Here is a 14,804-nt window from a genome sequence, read left to right as displayed (position 1 = left end):
CTCCCAGAAGGAAAAAAAAACAGTAAAAACTGGAAAATAAGAATATTGGTCCAAACTGGTCTTGTATACCTTAAAGTGGAACACCAGTAAAAACTGGGAAATAAGATTACTGGTCCAAACTTGCTTTTTCCTTCTGGGCTGGAAGAAAATGTCATAAAGGAGATAGCCTATGCTTAGGAAACCATGTTACCTAAGGAGAAATAAAATACCTATGTTACTGGACATGTGTCTGAAATAGAATGCTGACTATCTGACTGCCAAGTGGGTGGATCTGGAGAAAATGAGTGTCAAGTCTGTAAGCTGATTGCTAAAACAACCAGCGTGGAGAAAGCCAGCGCTAAGCTTAATGTCACTTTAACTCAGATTATAATTTTGAATAGTGCTAGTGAACTGTGCTTGCTGACAACCAGTTGTTACACAGCTGGAAATTTCCTTACTGAAGAATGGTATAGCACAGAAGAAGGCCATTTGGTCCATCAAGTCTGTGTTGGCCCTTTGAAAAAGTTATCCAATTAGTTCCCCTCCCCATTCTTTCCTCATAGCCCTGCAATTGTTTTTCCCTTAAGTATTTATTCTTATTTTGAAACTTACCAATGAACCTGTTTCCACCATTCTGTCCAACAGTCTGAGTTGAGGGAGAATCTGCACTTTAAAATAACTTACTGATTAAAATTAAAGGACAGTGAAGAGATCAAGGGTAGTGACTGATTCCACAACTGCTAGAAAAGTAATCCGTAATTATTCTTGATTTTAGTCATTTTTCTTACAAAAGTCCTATATGTTTTTGACCATTTTTTCCAAAAGCCCTAGCACTGAGGCATGTAGCTAAAAATTGAATCTAGCTTTGTAATAAATAAACCACGTCATTTTTTTTTCTTAAAGAGAAAGGCAAAAAGTGATCATCCTGTGTGTGTGTGTGTGTGTGTGCAATGTCCTTTGGGTCTGAACCAAACAGTAAAAGCCAGCCTTGAACTGACCAATGCTGAACAATCCTCAATGACTGTCAACCGTAAACCAAATGGTAATAGCCAGCCCAAAGTAAATCAATCCTAGCCAACCATGAGCTAATCAGTAATGTCCAACCATGAACCAATCAATGACAGCCAATCGTGATTCAAATAATAATTTTCAGTTCTGAATCAATTAGTAGTGGCCAACTCTGAACCATTCAATAATGTCAGTCCCAAACTAACTGATAACAACTAATCCTGCACAATGTAGTAACTGTTATTATAAATGACACATGAATAAGTAGCTTCTAAGCTATAATGTGGCCTCAAAATATTGAAAACATCAGGGGCTAGGATTTCACTTGCTCCAGTTTTTGAGCACCTGGGCCACAATTTGCAACCTGCTCATGCTTCTAAGCAGCAAGTAAAATGTGTGCACCTACTTCATTTCCTTGATTGTAGTGTGGTGATGAGTGCTGCATTGGTCTCCATTGAGCTGCAGTATCCTCTGAGCACTTCAGGGAGCCAAGTTGTATTGTGAAGAAACTATGTGCTCAAGGCAGCCTTTCCTTATTAAAAGCACATTCCCTTTCAAAGGCAAGTTGTTGCTATACACTGCAGGCTGCCTGATAATCTCATTGGAGTACTGAGGAAAAAGGGGAATGGCACTGTACCAGTGGGATTTAATGGTTGTGGTGGTAGGCCTGTTCACTGGCTGGAGGGCCTGTGGCAACACCACTGCAGCCATTTCTGGGAGCCCCGATGGGATTGAATCCCAATCAGGCATGCTGGGGTTCTTAGTTCCAGCAAGAGAAATTTCCTGCTGCACTTTCTGCTGCAGGGCAGATAACCCACGTCTGAAAGCTGCCGGTCAATCAGAGGTCACCAGCTCTCCTGTACTAGCAGCACCACCAGGACTGGTAGCCACTGTTGGTGCTGCAGTAGGCCTAAGGATGAAAATTGTCACTGGACCCCTGGAACACAGATAAGTTGGGTGAGATCACCGGGGCCAGTGAGGCAAGCCCTGGTGGGGGGTGGGGGTTCCCGCAGATCCCTGGCCACAGATGTCCCTGTCTGGCTTTACTTAGCATTTTGCCAGCTGAGCTTGGCCTCTGCTGATTAAGTGGCCCCTTAGGGGCCTCAATTAGCCTCTGGGTGGGAAGGCCACTCTAGAACCTTCCTGCCCTGGACCTAATTTGGGGGCATGGAGGGGTGGTCAGGAAGATGGTGGAGCTCTGCTCTCTGCACCTCTCTGCCCCATTCTGCCTCCCAGCCCATTCCAAGGGGAGCATTAAATTCTGCCCTACATAAAGGAAAGGGCTTACTGCTTTGGTGATGCTGCCCTGAATGCACTGGTTAGTGAGATGGAGGCCAAGAAGTAGGCCATGGTCTGAATTTTCCTGTCCCACTGGTTGGGAGGGGGGTGGTGTTTAGTGAGGAAGGGCTGGAAAAATGGCAGAGGGGCAAAGGCATCAGCAGGGGAGACTGACATCTTCCTGCTGCAATGTCATATTGTCAGATAGCATGAAATGGAAACTACAGTTGGAGTGACCAGGGGATCATCTGCTTTTATCTGCCCTCACTCCTATCCTCCACGTTGTGCTTTGTGCTTTCAGATAGGCAGGAATTGCCATGTTGTCAGCCATGGCCACCTCAGGAGGAAGGACAAAAGCAAAAGGAAACCTCTGAGGAAGAAGAACTGTCATTTGACCTTACACTCCAGAGCCACCAGCTCAGATTCTGGCACTGTGCGTGTTAGAGCTAGTATGGTTGAGATCTGCACATGGTGAGTCACCAGGCATGAGTAGGATGCAGCCAGGATGGAGGAAAAGGTCAGGTCATGTGCAAATTCCCCAGAGGGTGAAATTCAACAGTTTGTCCAACAGCTTCGGCAAATATCAGCCACTGCATTCTCCACTTCTAACCATTTCTGAAAGTAATTTCACATCCACTTCATCTTGGCCTGGTACTTATGAATGTCTCAATGCCACAGTTTTTTCATGATCATTTTATTATAGATCACTATATTTTCCATTTTATTTCTTTGACTGTACTTGGATATACCAACATAAGTACAATATTACAAAACCAAAACCTTGTAAGACCTGTGTATTTTTATCCTGCCTGAATACCTTACCCCACTCTGATATGACCCGTCCTAATAGCCTTTGATACTTGTTTCTTTGAAATTATTTTCTTTACTAATTTTTTTCCTCACTTGTTTTCTATTTTGTCTTTCTGCCATTCATTATAACTCAATATGTTCATTTTTCATACTTACTAATCTTTTTTATTCCCATTTCTTAAATTAACTAAAAATTTTTAATTTTCTTTCATGCTTATTACAAAAATTAGGCCTCAGCAGTAAGAGCTCTTCTTCTGTATGCTATAGCCTGATTTCAGCTAGTAGGTTCAATATAGTATAATTATGTAGTGGCTAAGACTGGACTAGTAATTCAGAGATGGGGCAAGGAACTGAGCCTAACACCATATTGGTGAAGGTGTTAGTGCGTGTGCAGGCAATGTCCACCAGAGCTTTGCAGCGGAAGGATATCATGGTGTTTATCAGCATCTAATGCTGATTTGACACCATTGCTGCCAGCTTGGATCTCAACATTCCAACTGATGTTCTCTCCTCCCCTTACACAGCTGAACACCCCATAAGCAACAGTAATGGAGCCCCCCTCCCCCAACCAGCACTATTTAAATGGATCCTCAACTGCTCATAGGTTAGTTGATTGTTTGATTTGGACAGAAACATTGGAAGGAACTTCAAGTTGCAGAAGTCTACAGGGAGTTCAGTGATAGGTGCCAAAGGACTTTTTCCTGACTTCGGGGATTCTGCACAAACGTGTTGTTGCCATACGCTGGTGCACCAGGAAACCTTCCCCTTTAAGTGCCATGGTCTCAGCAATGGGTAGCCCAGTAATGGCCAGGATCATCTCTTCCACAGGGTCAGGATATGTAGGTGTGCCTGTCACTGTCTGGATTGCTCCTGCTGCCACTAGTTTTCCATTACATTGTCCTGCAAGGGAGATGGAATTGTCTTAATGAGTGCCACGCGGTCTGTTTAGGTGATGCAGCTGTCATGGTTGAATAGCTGGAAGTGCTGCAATCTATGAGTGTGGGTGTGAGGTTTGCAGGAGTGCTATGGTTGTGAGGTGGAGCATATGATTGTTAGGTACGAATCCTGAATGATAGGAATTGTTGTGAGTGAGTGATGGTAATATTGTGAATTGAGGAATGCCTGAGGCTAGGGGGCAGTTGGTAGATATGGCATTTGAAGATGAATTCATTTGAACATTTGTTTGAGGTTATTGGACTTCTTGAAGCACTGCATACAGGTCCTCAGGGTTTGACTCCTGGCATTGAACCCTTGGGTTACATGATCCCATTACCACCTGGGCATGTCTGGGTGGTGCCCAGGCCTTCTATGGATACAGGACACTTGTCCAACTTTCCACCTGGCCTTCTTACCAGTTGGTCCATTTGTGATGCCAATCCCAAACCAAGGTGATTGACACTTAACTGCCCTCTGTGATCTATCAAACAACTATCAGATGCTCAAGACAATGGTCACACCACCTTCTCAGCAAGTAAATTGACACATCCTGAGAATAAATAAAGCAAAGTCAAAATCTTCCAAATTTTGTTTAATTATCTGCCCTAGTTACATGAAAATGAACTGCTCTGAAATCTGGTAATTTTCTAACAAAACTGACATTATTTGCCATGGATTCCAAATTTCCCATTATTATAGGCACATTTTGTTTTAACATTCTGCATAAAGTGGCCCCGCACTAGCTCCCTGAAGTTACCTCCTACTTCTGAGAGATCTCCACCATCATGCAACTTAATTGATGGATAATTAAAAATTGATATGCAATTTAGCTGCACATCAATGTATTTCCTTTGCTCTGGTAGTCTATAACAATTCAAAATTATTAACTTCTTTCTCTTGGTGTCACAGGTTTCATTCAGATGGATTGAGTCTTCTCATCACTGGTTTACTCATTATTTTTAATTACCGTCAAATTCCCGCTCATTAGTAACCCTATGCCTTCCCACTCTATTTTTCTTGTCCCTGCCATAAACCCTGTTTTATGAAGCATGTCCATCTTCAGGATTTATGCATGATTCCATTAAGCTGATTGCATCCACATCTTCCCTCAAACATAGACTTCAAGCTCTTACACATTGTTCTTCATGCTCTTTACATTGGGGATAAAAAATATTCTAATAATCTGTACCATCATGTATTGTATTTTTAACTTTTTGGTGTTTTGACATTCCACCGCTGTTATTATGATTTTTACACTATGGGCCTCGTTTATTATCTTCTTGCCCTCAGTTGTTTCAACAATTGTCAATTTAAATGGAAATGTTATTATTTTTAACTCTGCAAAACACGACAGGTTAGGATTGCAAGTGGACAGAACCGGGTGACTTCTGACCAGATAACTTTGACAGGTGTATGGAGTTAAAATCCACCCCATTATCTCTCTTCTTGATGCCTGCCTCTCTCTTTTACTTGGTACCTTTCTTAAAAGCCTGTCCTCTTTTACAGTGTTCTCCAATTAAGTCTGCTTGACCATTTCTACAAAAATTATATTTTTGACATGCATCTTAGTCATCATTTCAACAACCCATGATATGCCCCCATTACTTTTTTTCAGTTTTCGACATTTCAAAATCATGATATTTTATGCTGTTTCTTCAGGACCTATCAAGGTCCTGAAGAAACCAGGTGGATTGGCCATGCCATTGATCCTATCATTTTTTTTAAATTCAGCTCGTGCATCATAAGCAACAATCACCAGCTTTTTCTCTCAATTTTCATGATCATTTTGGTTGGTTCATGCAAAATATCAATAGTGCATTGTGCTTTCACTGGAGAGGAACAGTGGACCTTTGTATTACACCAGGAGCTATACTACAACGCCATGTGGGTATTGCAGTAAGTTTACCAAAAGAAAACTGAGACCAATTATATTTTCAAATTCAGTAACCTTAAACATTTACAGCTGTATTTTTCTAGAGTCAATCATAATGCTTGATTCATTAAAAACCAAAATTCTGACTTAAGATAATGTTTCATTTTAATAAGTAACTCAACATTCTTAACACATTCTATCTTGATGATACCAAAAATGTTCTTCATCATGAAGAACTTTTCACTAGGGTTGTTTCCAATCCTTCGTTTTCTTGATTATATTTGTGATTTCCATCCTAGCAATATTGCCTTACCATGAAAATCATACGTTTACTGTTTTTACATTAAAGACCATACAGCATTCTATAAATAATAAATTAGAATAGATTTTATGTTCCCAATGACATGCTTTATCCTTCTGTGGAAGTGACACTTCCTGTAAAGTACAGAGTGAAAATTATCCCAATAAAAGAAGTATACAGTATAATATCATTAAAGGTTATAAAACAAGGATTGGCACTCCTCTGTAACTTACTCTCCAAACAGTTCTGTACTCGTTATTCAGCCTTTCCATAAATTGCTGAATGTACGTCCACAAGTTGCTAATCTATTTCCATAAACTGTGTAAAGGTTTGAAGAAACATCACTTGCTGTACAGTGAAGTCAGTTACATTCAATTTAGGATAGATCATTATAAAATTCCATTATCACTGGTAGAAGTCAGACTATTTGTCATCAAGGAACAGATGACAAGCTCAGAAATAATACATTTGTCATTATCAGATGATGAATGATGGTCCATTAAAACTGCAATATATCATCAGCAAACCTGGGAAGAAGAGATCAAACCCACCAGCACCAGACTCATAATTTAATTTGCAACAACTGTCAAAGTGACATTCCAATTGTGCAGCAAACATATTATTTAAATTTCAACATCTTATTCTTCCTTCTGTAAAAAAATATTTTGTGATACAATATAAATCACTCAGCATGCATGTGCACTTTCATAAAGGTAATTTTGTTTTGAGCAAAAGTAAAATGGAAATGAAGAATCCCAGTGACCAGGATTGGCTGACATTTTGCAATCCCAAGGTGTGACTTTAAAGGAGTAATTGACTGAAGCCCTGCCACCTGCACAGAACTTACCTTTAATTTTCACTCTTGCTGTCACTTGAATCTAGTTGTCTTCAAATGATATTTTATCCTTAGTCATTTTAAGAAACAAAAGCATTTTCTTTATTGTGCTGTATCAAAGGCATACACATTTTTTTCAGGTTATGGCTCACTATAGTGTATTGACTACAATACAGATTGCATGACACTTTCAGGTAGAGACACTCATAATTAACATGTTGTTAGTTAGGGTGAAAATTATGGATTACAAGCCCAAGGTTCTTAATAGTTGGGATGCTGGAGCATTTGGTGGACTGAAGTTTCCTTCAATATTGAGTTTAGGTAGATACAAACATACGAAAATGATACTCAGGAAAAGACCTGACCCATACCTGTAGGTAGCAATTAAAGTGGAATTTGTTCAGAAGAGGTACTCAGTGTCTCCAAATAATCTTTGTGCCGCTCCTTAATTAAAATTTAATCCTGTTGAATAATCTTTGATTCTAACCAGTAATCTTTCCCATATTTAAATTAGGTCCCTTGTTCAACTTTGAGATGGATCTCAAACCCACCTCCACTTTGTTATCAGGCAACCTACTTTCATCTCCAAGACGTTATGTATTTCCACTTCTAACTCAATCTCCATTGGCACATGTAAGCCACTATTTTTTTGAAAGTCAATTTTGCAAATCTTTCCTTGCTGGTCTTCCAAACTCCAATCTACATAAGCCCCAACTCATCAAAAGTTCCATCACCTTCATCCTATCCAGTAATAAGTCCCAATGCATTGTCATTCCTGTTCTTGTCAACAATCACAACCTGCTCTCCGGAACTCCCTTCTATGTTGCTTTATCACTTTGAACATTTGTGAAGCTTCTCTTTGATTCTGCCTTTAGTTAGCTCCTTCTACGTTTCCCCAATCCTTCATCTATGTTTCATTTTCCTCTGCTCATTTTGTTACATTAAAGACACACAATACAAGTATAAATTATTAAATAAAGTTCATTGTGAAGGAATAAAATTCAATGCAAGACCATATTTTCTTTAATTTCAATGAATTCATTAGTAAATATATTCACAACAGAACATCAAACGGGCATCAAACAGAACTGAAATGTTAACTCTGCTTCTCTCTCCACCGACGTTGCCAAACCTGCTCAGTTTTTTTCTGTTTTTATTTCAGATTTCCACCTTCTGCAGTATTTTGGCTTTACATTAAAAAAAACAAAAAAGTGAAAAGTAGTTTTTATAAGGGCAAACTTCAGTAACAAAGTTGATTAACCACAGTGAAAAAAGAAAGTACAAATGAGAAAGATAGCAGGAAAAAGAAAATGAAAGATGAGAAACATGTTAATTTATATTTTGTGCTTATTGTTTCCCAATGCAACAAATCTAACCAGAATGAATATGCACACAGGTGACTTTAACACATTTCTATATATTTGTGTTGGTTTTTTCCTGTTCTTTTCACTCAGGTAACTTTCACACCACAAAGCTAGCATTCCCAAGACAGTTACATCTGAATTTTGTACTTTTCTTTGAAGAATGTATAATTTTTTTAAAAAATCAACGAAATGCAACTGTTAAAAGGGATTTTAATGCCAAATATGTGTTATTTAGATTTTTCTGCCTTTTGCTAATGTTATTCCTTCTCTAGTTTTCTATTGCAGAAATCAGGAGTTCAATACATTATTTCAGGGATAGGATAAGACTTACCTTTTTAAAAGAAATTGAACAAGTATAAAAGCTTTCTAAAGTATTTAAAGTTTCTATTTTAGATTGACACAGGAGGGAAATTGAGAATGGAGTACAATTAGTAAAAGGGAACAAAAACCTGGAAGATAAATGAATGAAAATCAATGTATCTCTAAAGCATTAAGTTACAGCTTGAGATGAACATAGCTTGCAAGGTGCATAATTTATAGAGGACTTAAAAATGCTTACTAGACTTGGGAGAGTCCTAGAAAGAGAAGCATCAAACTGATTCTCCAAGACCAGCACAAATATCTTAAAAGTGGCCAAATAGGTTGCTAAAATTGATAAAAAGAATATTGAGGAAAAGATCCAGCAAAGACTAAAAAGCAAAAGATATTATAGATAAGATGGGACAAGAGATGGAATAGGGGAACATACTAATCAGGTGGACAGTAACTAATATTGAATCTTTATTTAAAATAATTTTACAGCTTGAGAAATTAAAATGATTTCTGTTTGTTAAGCCTTCCTTGACCAAAATGATTAGTTGACTGAGACCAGCTGCTGAAGACCATACCTGCTGTACCATGTACAGATTTCAGACTTGACCTCAGTTATTGTATGTAGTAAGTTAGTTGCTCAGATGTTTACAATATTGCATTTTGATAGTGTTATACAAATATCATTACCATGCTAATACTTTTCTAATTTTGAGGTGGGAGGTGTTATGAATGAGAGACTTTATAAGATGATTGTGATTAAAACTTTCTCTTTTAATTTAAGGAAAACAGAATTTCCTGGAATAGGGGATGATGAAATCATGTTGTACTTTACCCAGGAACAGGTCCATGTGATTTTGTTGCCATGGGGAAAGAGGCCCAGGCCAAGACATATAGAAAATTAAATGGCAGTTTTCATACCTTGACACAAAAGAAGGGCAGGTGGTCCTTCTGGACACAAACTCACAGACTCGGAGAGACCTGGAGAGGGAGATCAAAATAAGCTGCTGCTGTTCCAAGCAGAGGAAATAACTGGTTTGTGTTAGGAACCCAGCAGAATGCTGGTGAAAATGGATTCTTTTCTTGAAGAGGTGGGATTTGTAGAGATTTAAAAACCATGGAGTCACCAGAGCGTGCCTTGTGGCTAAACATCAGTTCAAGGATAGTCAGAAGACTGAGTGAAGGGACTTTCAAAGGATACCAGAAGATTTGGCCTGGTGTGGCAGGGAGAAAAGAACCTGTTGCAAAAGCTGAGAAGAGTTTTGAACTTAATCTACAAGCCTGCATATCAGCTAAGAGCATGGCGTAACATATAAACATTTTTTTATACATGTAAATATGCATCTTTTATTATGTCAGTTGGTTAGTGTGGAAGTACCTTTTCTGCAGCTTGGTACATTAGTTACCTATTAATTAATCATTGGTCTATGTTAATTTTGGTTTGCTTGTTATAGAAAAAAATTTGAAATCTTGTTGTGTGATTCTTTCTGTCAGTTGCTGGGAAATTATATTCCCCTTTAAAAGTTGTCGTTCTCTGAGGATTGAAACAATATAGAACAATGACTGACCAAGAACTGCAAAAATTGGAATGTTGGCCAATCATGAGATTTTTTTTTTCTGTACATGCAAGCAGCTGTAAAGGCTATGCTTTCCTACACTGCTGGCTCATTTCTAGCTAGCTGTCACACTTCTGCCAATGCATGCTTCAGACTGTTTCATTTCACTATAACCTCTCCCTATAAGAGTATGATGCTCAGGCCTATACCTTCAGAAGAGGCTTTGCCATACTAGCCCTGTGAGTTAAATATAGAAGGCATGTACTTGTGGAAGAGTCATTCCCTAATTACTCTGAAAATTCTCTTCTCTACTTTAAGCAAGTTGATTAACCCACCCCCAGTAAGGGACGTAACCCAGACTTAGCCATTATGTCTTCATAGCTAAGTGCTTTTACCCTCCCTAAGTATCATTCTGGCAAATCGTTGCTCATTTTCACAAAGGACAGTGTATCCTTTCTAAGATAGAAACCCAAAATTGAAGACAATATTCCAATTGCAATCATACCAGTACTTCTTTAGTGTCTTTGTAATAGTGCAATTTGATTGTTATTTGCACCTCTCAGTGATCTTTTAATAACTCATGTATCTGAATTTTTGAATTCCCTTGTTTACCTACTTTCATGCTTCCCAGACTGGACTGTATTGCCAACTGCCATTCTTATGCCCATGTACCACATTCCAATTTATTATGTCACATTATATGTGCCATTGATCCACTCACTTACTTAATCTATGTCCTTTAGCAATTTTCTGCTCTCCTCTTCACAATTCACTGTACCTCTTTATTTTTCATTTTATTATCAAACTTTATTTTCATATCCATCAGGGAAACCTCATGGAATATTTTCTGATCACAGCTCCTATCAATCCTCAGTTTTAACACCCATCTGAATTTGCAGGATCAGCTTCATTTAAATAATGTGTACAGGCTCCTGGACCATATTGGGTCTACTTTAGTAAGTGGGGACATTGTTGTTAACATTACAATGTTTAATAATATTAATAGATATTTCAGTCTTTGCAAAGTTGTTTGAGAGTGAAAGTACCTGGTAAAGCTTAATAACTATGCCCACGTGATGGAAGTGAAGTGCAGGTGGTGCAGAATGTGTGGCAGAAATAGAACATCCCAGCTTGCCACTTGGGCCACCCTCCCTAGAATTGCAGCATGCCTGGAAGTAGGCAGAGGAAGTGGAGTTGAGGTATTACTGGCACTGGCAATGCCTGCTCAACAGAACCTGTCCTTCCAAAAAGGTGGCACGGTAATGCAGCAAGATGTCAACTTGAGTCATGACCTGTGCAGGCAGTTTCACACGACTGTCAGGTGTATGCACTTCTGTTCAAATGTAGTGATGGGGAAATTGGCAGGTAGAACATTCTGACTCTGATACGTGGAAACATAAGAACAGGAGTAGGCCATGCGGTTCCTTGATCCTGTTGCACTATTCAGTTAGATCATGGCTGACCATGTATCTCAATACCACTTATTTGCCATTGTTCCATATATTTTGATAGATTTTTGTTGGGTAAACATATTAATCATGGTCTTTGGTGCACTCTGATGTGACATGGTATCTGTCTTCTTCCATAAAGCATAAATAAAAAAAGGTTCTTATTAAGAAATCATTGTCCAATTTGTGGATACACCTAAAAAAAGAATAGTGCCAGAACACTTAGCATATATTATAATTGCAGTTACAGTAAAAGAACAAAGAAGAAAATCAGCAAGAAAAATGGTTTGTAAAGAACAAAGAATACTCTCACAGGGCTCTTTAACTGCATTTCTGGAAACATTGGTCCAGATTTTTGTGGTAACATTTGCTTTCATGAATCCTCTCTAACTGACAACAAGTTCTGGAGTCCACACATGCACAGCTAAGAGCAGAAATCCAGAATTTGCTGTCAGTAATTCTATACTTCCTCATTGGATTCCCCCCCAATCAGCAAACAAACTGAAATCACTCAACTGATGAAAACCTGCTCTGTTGTGTTATTCGTCTCACTGCAAAATCCTAGAAAAATTTACAAGATGTTAGTTGAATGAGATGTAACTGGGTATTTAATGCTGTACTGAGTTCATAAATGCTGCTGAACAGTCTCACTGTCCCTGAAAAATGAATTCTATATTCATGGAATGTCAAATTTCTCCAATTTTTTTTAAATCACATTTTTAAAATTATGCATTTATTTTTTAAAATCTAAGATATTTCAGCTTTTCCCATGCATATGTCTCAAACATCCAAATGACTGCCTGGTTTTCTATCTATGGAAGTATTTCAATGTGATTGGCTGCTTAACTTACTTGATTACATCACCGTTGTTAGATGCCTGGAGATCCACTTACCAAATTCAAACTGATATCAGGATCACTGATGATAGTTTCTAGCAATTTTCATACTATAGACATTAAATTAACTGGTCTAAAAAACAAATAAATAATTCTGGAGTGATGCAGATATGATGCACAATAATGTTTAAACCAGTATTAAAGAATATTGGGAAAAACTAGACTTAAAAGGAGCAGTAAAAGGAGAAGATGGAAACAATAATGGTTACATTTCAATCTGCCAATATTGCTATTGAATTCAGCAAGCTTTGCAAAATTTTAACGAATGTATCTCTGACATCCACAACTACGTTGGTTCTTTAGTAGAAATCAAATTTTCTGTTTATGTTAATCTCAAGTTTCTCTCGACTACTTTCTTGACTCGCTTGTGCCATTGTTACTGTGTCCACTTTTCCCAATGTGAAAGGCAAAGCACAATGCTCGTTTAGCTATTCTACTAGATCCTTGCTATTATAGTATCTAACTCTGCTTTTAAACAGACTAACCTACTCAAGTCACTTTTCAATTTTTTAAATTGTTTCATGGGATATGGGCGCCACTGTCTAGGCCAGCATTTATTGCCCGTCCCTAGTTGCCCTTGAGAAGGTGGTGGTGAGCTGCCTTCTTGAACTGCTGCAGTCCATGTGGCATAGTACACCCACAGTTCTCTTAAGGAGGGAGTTCCAGGATTTTAACCCTGCGACAGTAAAGGAACGGCAATATATTTGCGTGTCAAGATGATGTGTGACTTGGGGGGAACTTGCAGGTGGTGGTGTTCCCATGCATCTGCTGCCTTTGTCCTTCTAGGTGGTAGAGGTCGCGGGTTTGGAAGGTGCTGTCGAAAAGCCTTAATGAATTGCTGCAGGGCATCTTGTGGATGGTAGACACTGTTACTGTGCATTGGTGGTGGACGGACTGGATGTTGAACGTGATAGATGGAGTGCCAATCAATTGGAATGCTTTGTCGTGGATGGTGTCAAGCTACCTAAGTGTTGTTCGAGCTGCACCCGCATGGGCTCGTGGGGAGTATTTTATCACTGACTTATGCCTTGTGGATAGTGAACGGGCTTTGGGGAGTCAGGAGGTGAATTACTCTCTGCAGAATTCTATGATTCTTGAGTGTTGTGGGAGCTGCACTCATCCAGGCAAGCGGAGGGTATTCCATAATATTCCTGACTTGTGCCTTGTAGATAGTGGACAGGCTTTTGGAAGTCAGGAGTTGAGTTACTCACCACAGGATTCCTAGCCTCTGACCTGCTCTTGTAGCCACAGTATTTATATAGCTAGTCCAGTTCAGTTTCTGGTCAATGGAAACCCCCAGAATATTGATAGTGGGGAATTCAGCGATAGAAATGCCATTGAATGTCAAAGGGAATTGGTTGCATTTTCTACTCTCAGAGAGGGTTATTGCCTGGCTCTTGAGTGGTGCAAATGTTACTTGCCACTTATCAGCTCAAATGTTGTCCAAGTCTTACTGCACATGGGCATGGATTGCTTCAGAATCTGAGGAGTCAGGAATGGTTCTGAACATTGCACAATCATCAGTGAATATCTCCATTTCTGATCTTATGATGGATGGAAAGTCATGGATGAAGCAGCTGAAGATAGTTGGACCTAGGACACTACCCTAAGGATCTGCTGCAGTGATGTCCTGCAACTGAGATGATTGAACTCCAACAACCACAACTAGCTTCCGTTGTGCTAGGTATGACTCCAACCAGTGGAGAGTTTTCCCTCTGATTCCCATTGACTCCAGTTTTGCTAGGGCTCCTTGATATCACACTCGGTCAAATGCTGCCCTGATGTCAAGAGCAGTCCCTCTCACCTCACCTCTGGAGTTCAGCTCTTTTGTCCCTGTTTGAACCAAGGCTGTAATGAGGTCAGGAGCTGAATGGCCCTGGCAGAACCCAAAGTGAGCGTCAGTGAACAGCTTATTGCTAATCAAGTGCCACTTGATAGCACTGTGGATGACAATTTCCATCACTTTGCTGATCATTCAGAGTAGACTGATGGGGCAGTAATTGACCGGGCTCGAATCGTTCTGCTTTTTCTAGGCAGTGCATACAAGGACAGTTTTCCACATTGCCAAATAGATGCCAGTGTTGTAGCTGTACTGGAACAACTTGGCTGAGGGTGCAGCTAGTTTCAATCACAAATCTTTAGTACCATTGCCGGAATTGTCAGGGCCCATAGCCTTTGCAGTATCCAGTGCCTTGAGCCAGTTCTTGATAT

Source organism: Carcharodon carcharias, chromosome 7 (genome assembly GCF_017639515.1).
Source record: "Carcharodon carcharias isolate sCarCar2 chromosome 7, sCarCar2.pri, whole genome shotgun sequence".
Classification (NCBI taxonomy): Eukaryota; Metazoa; Chordata; class Chondrichthyes; order Lamniformes; family Lamnidae; genus Carcharodon; species Carcharodon carcharias.
The sequence above is the reverse complement of the archived record's forward strand: the minus strand, read 5'-3'. Positions refer to the sequence as shown.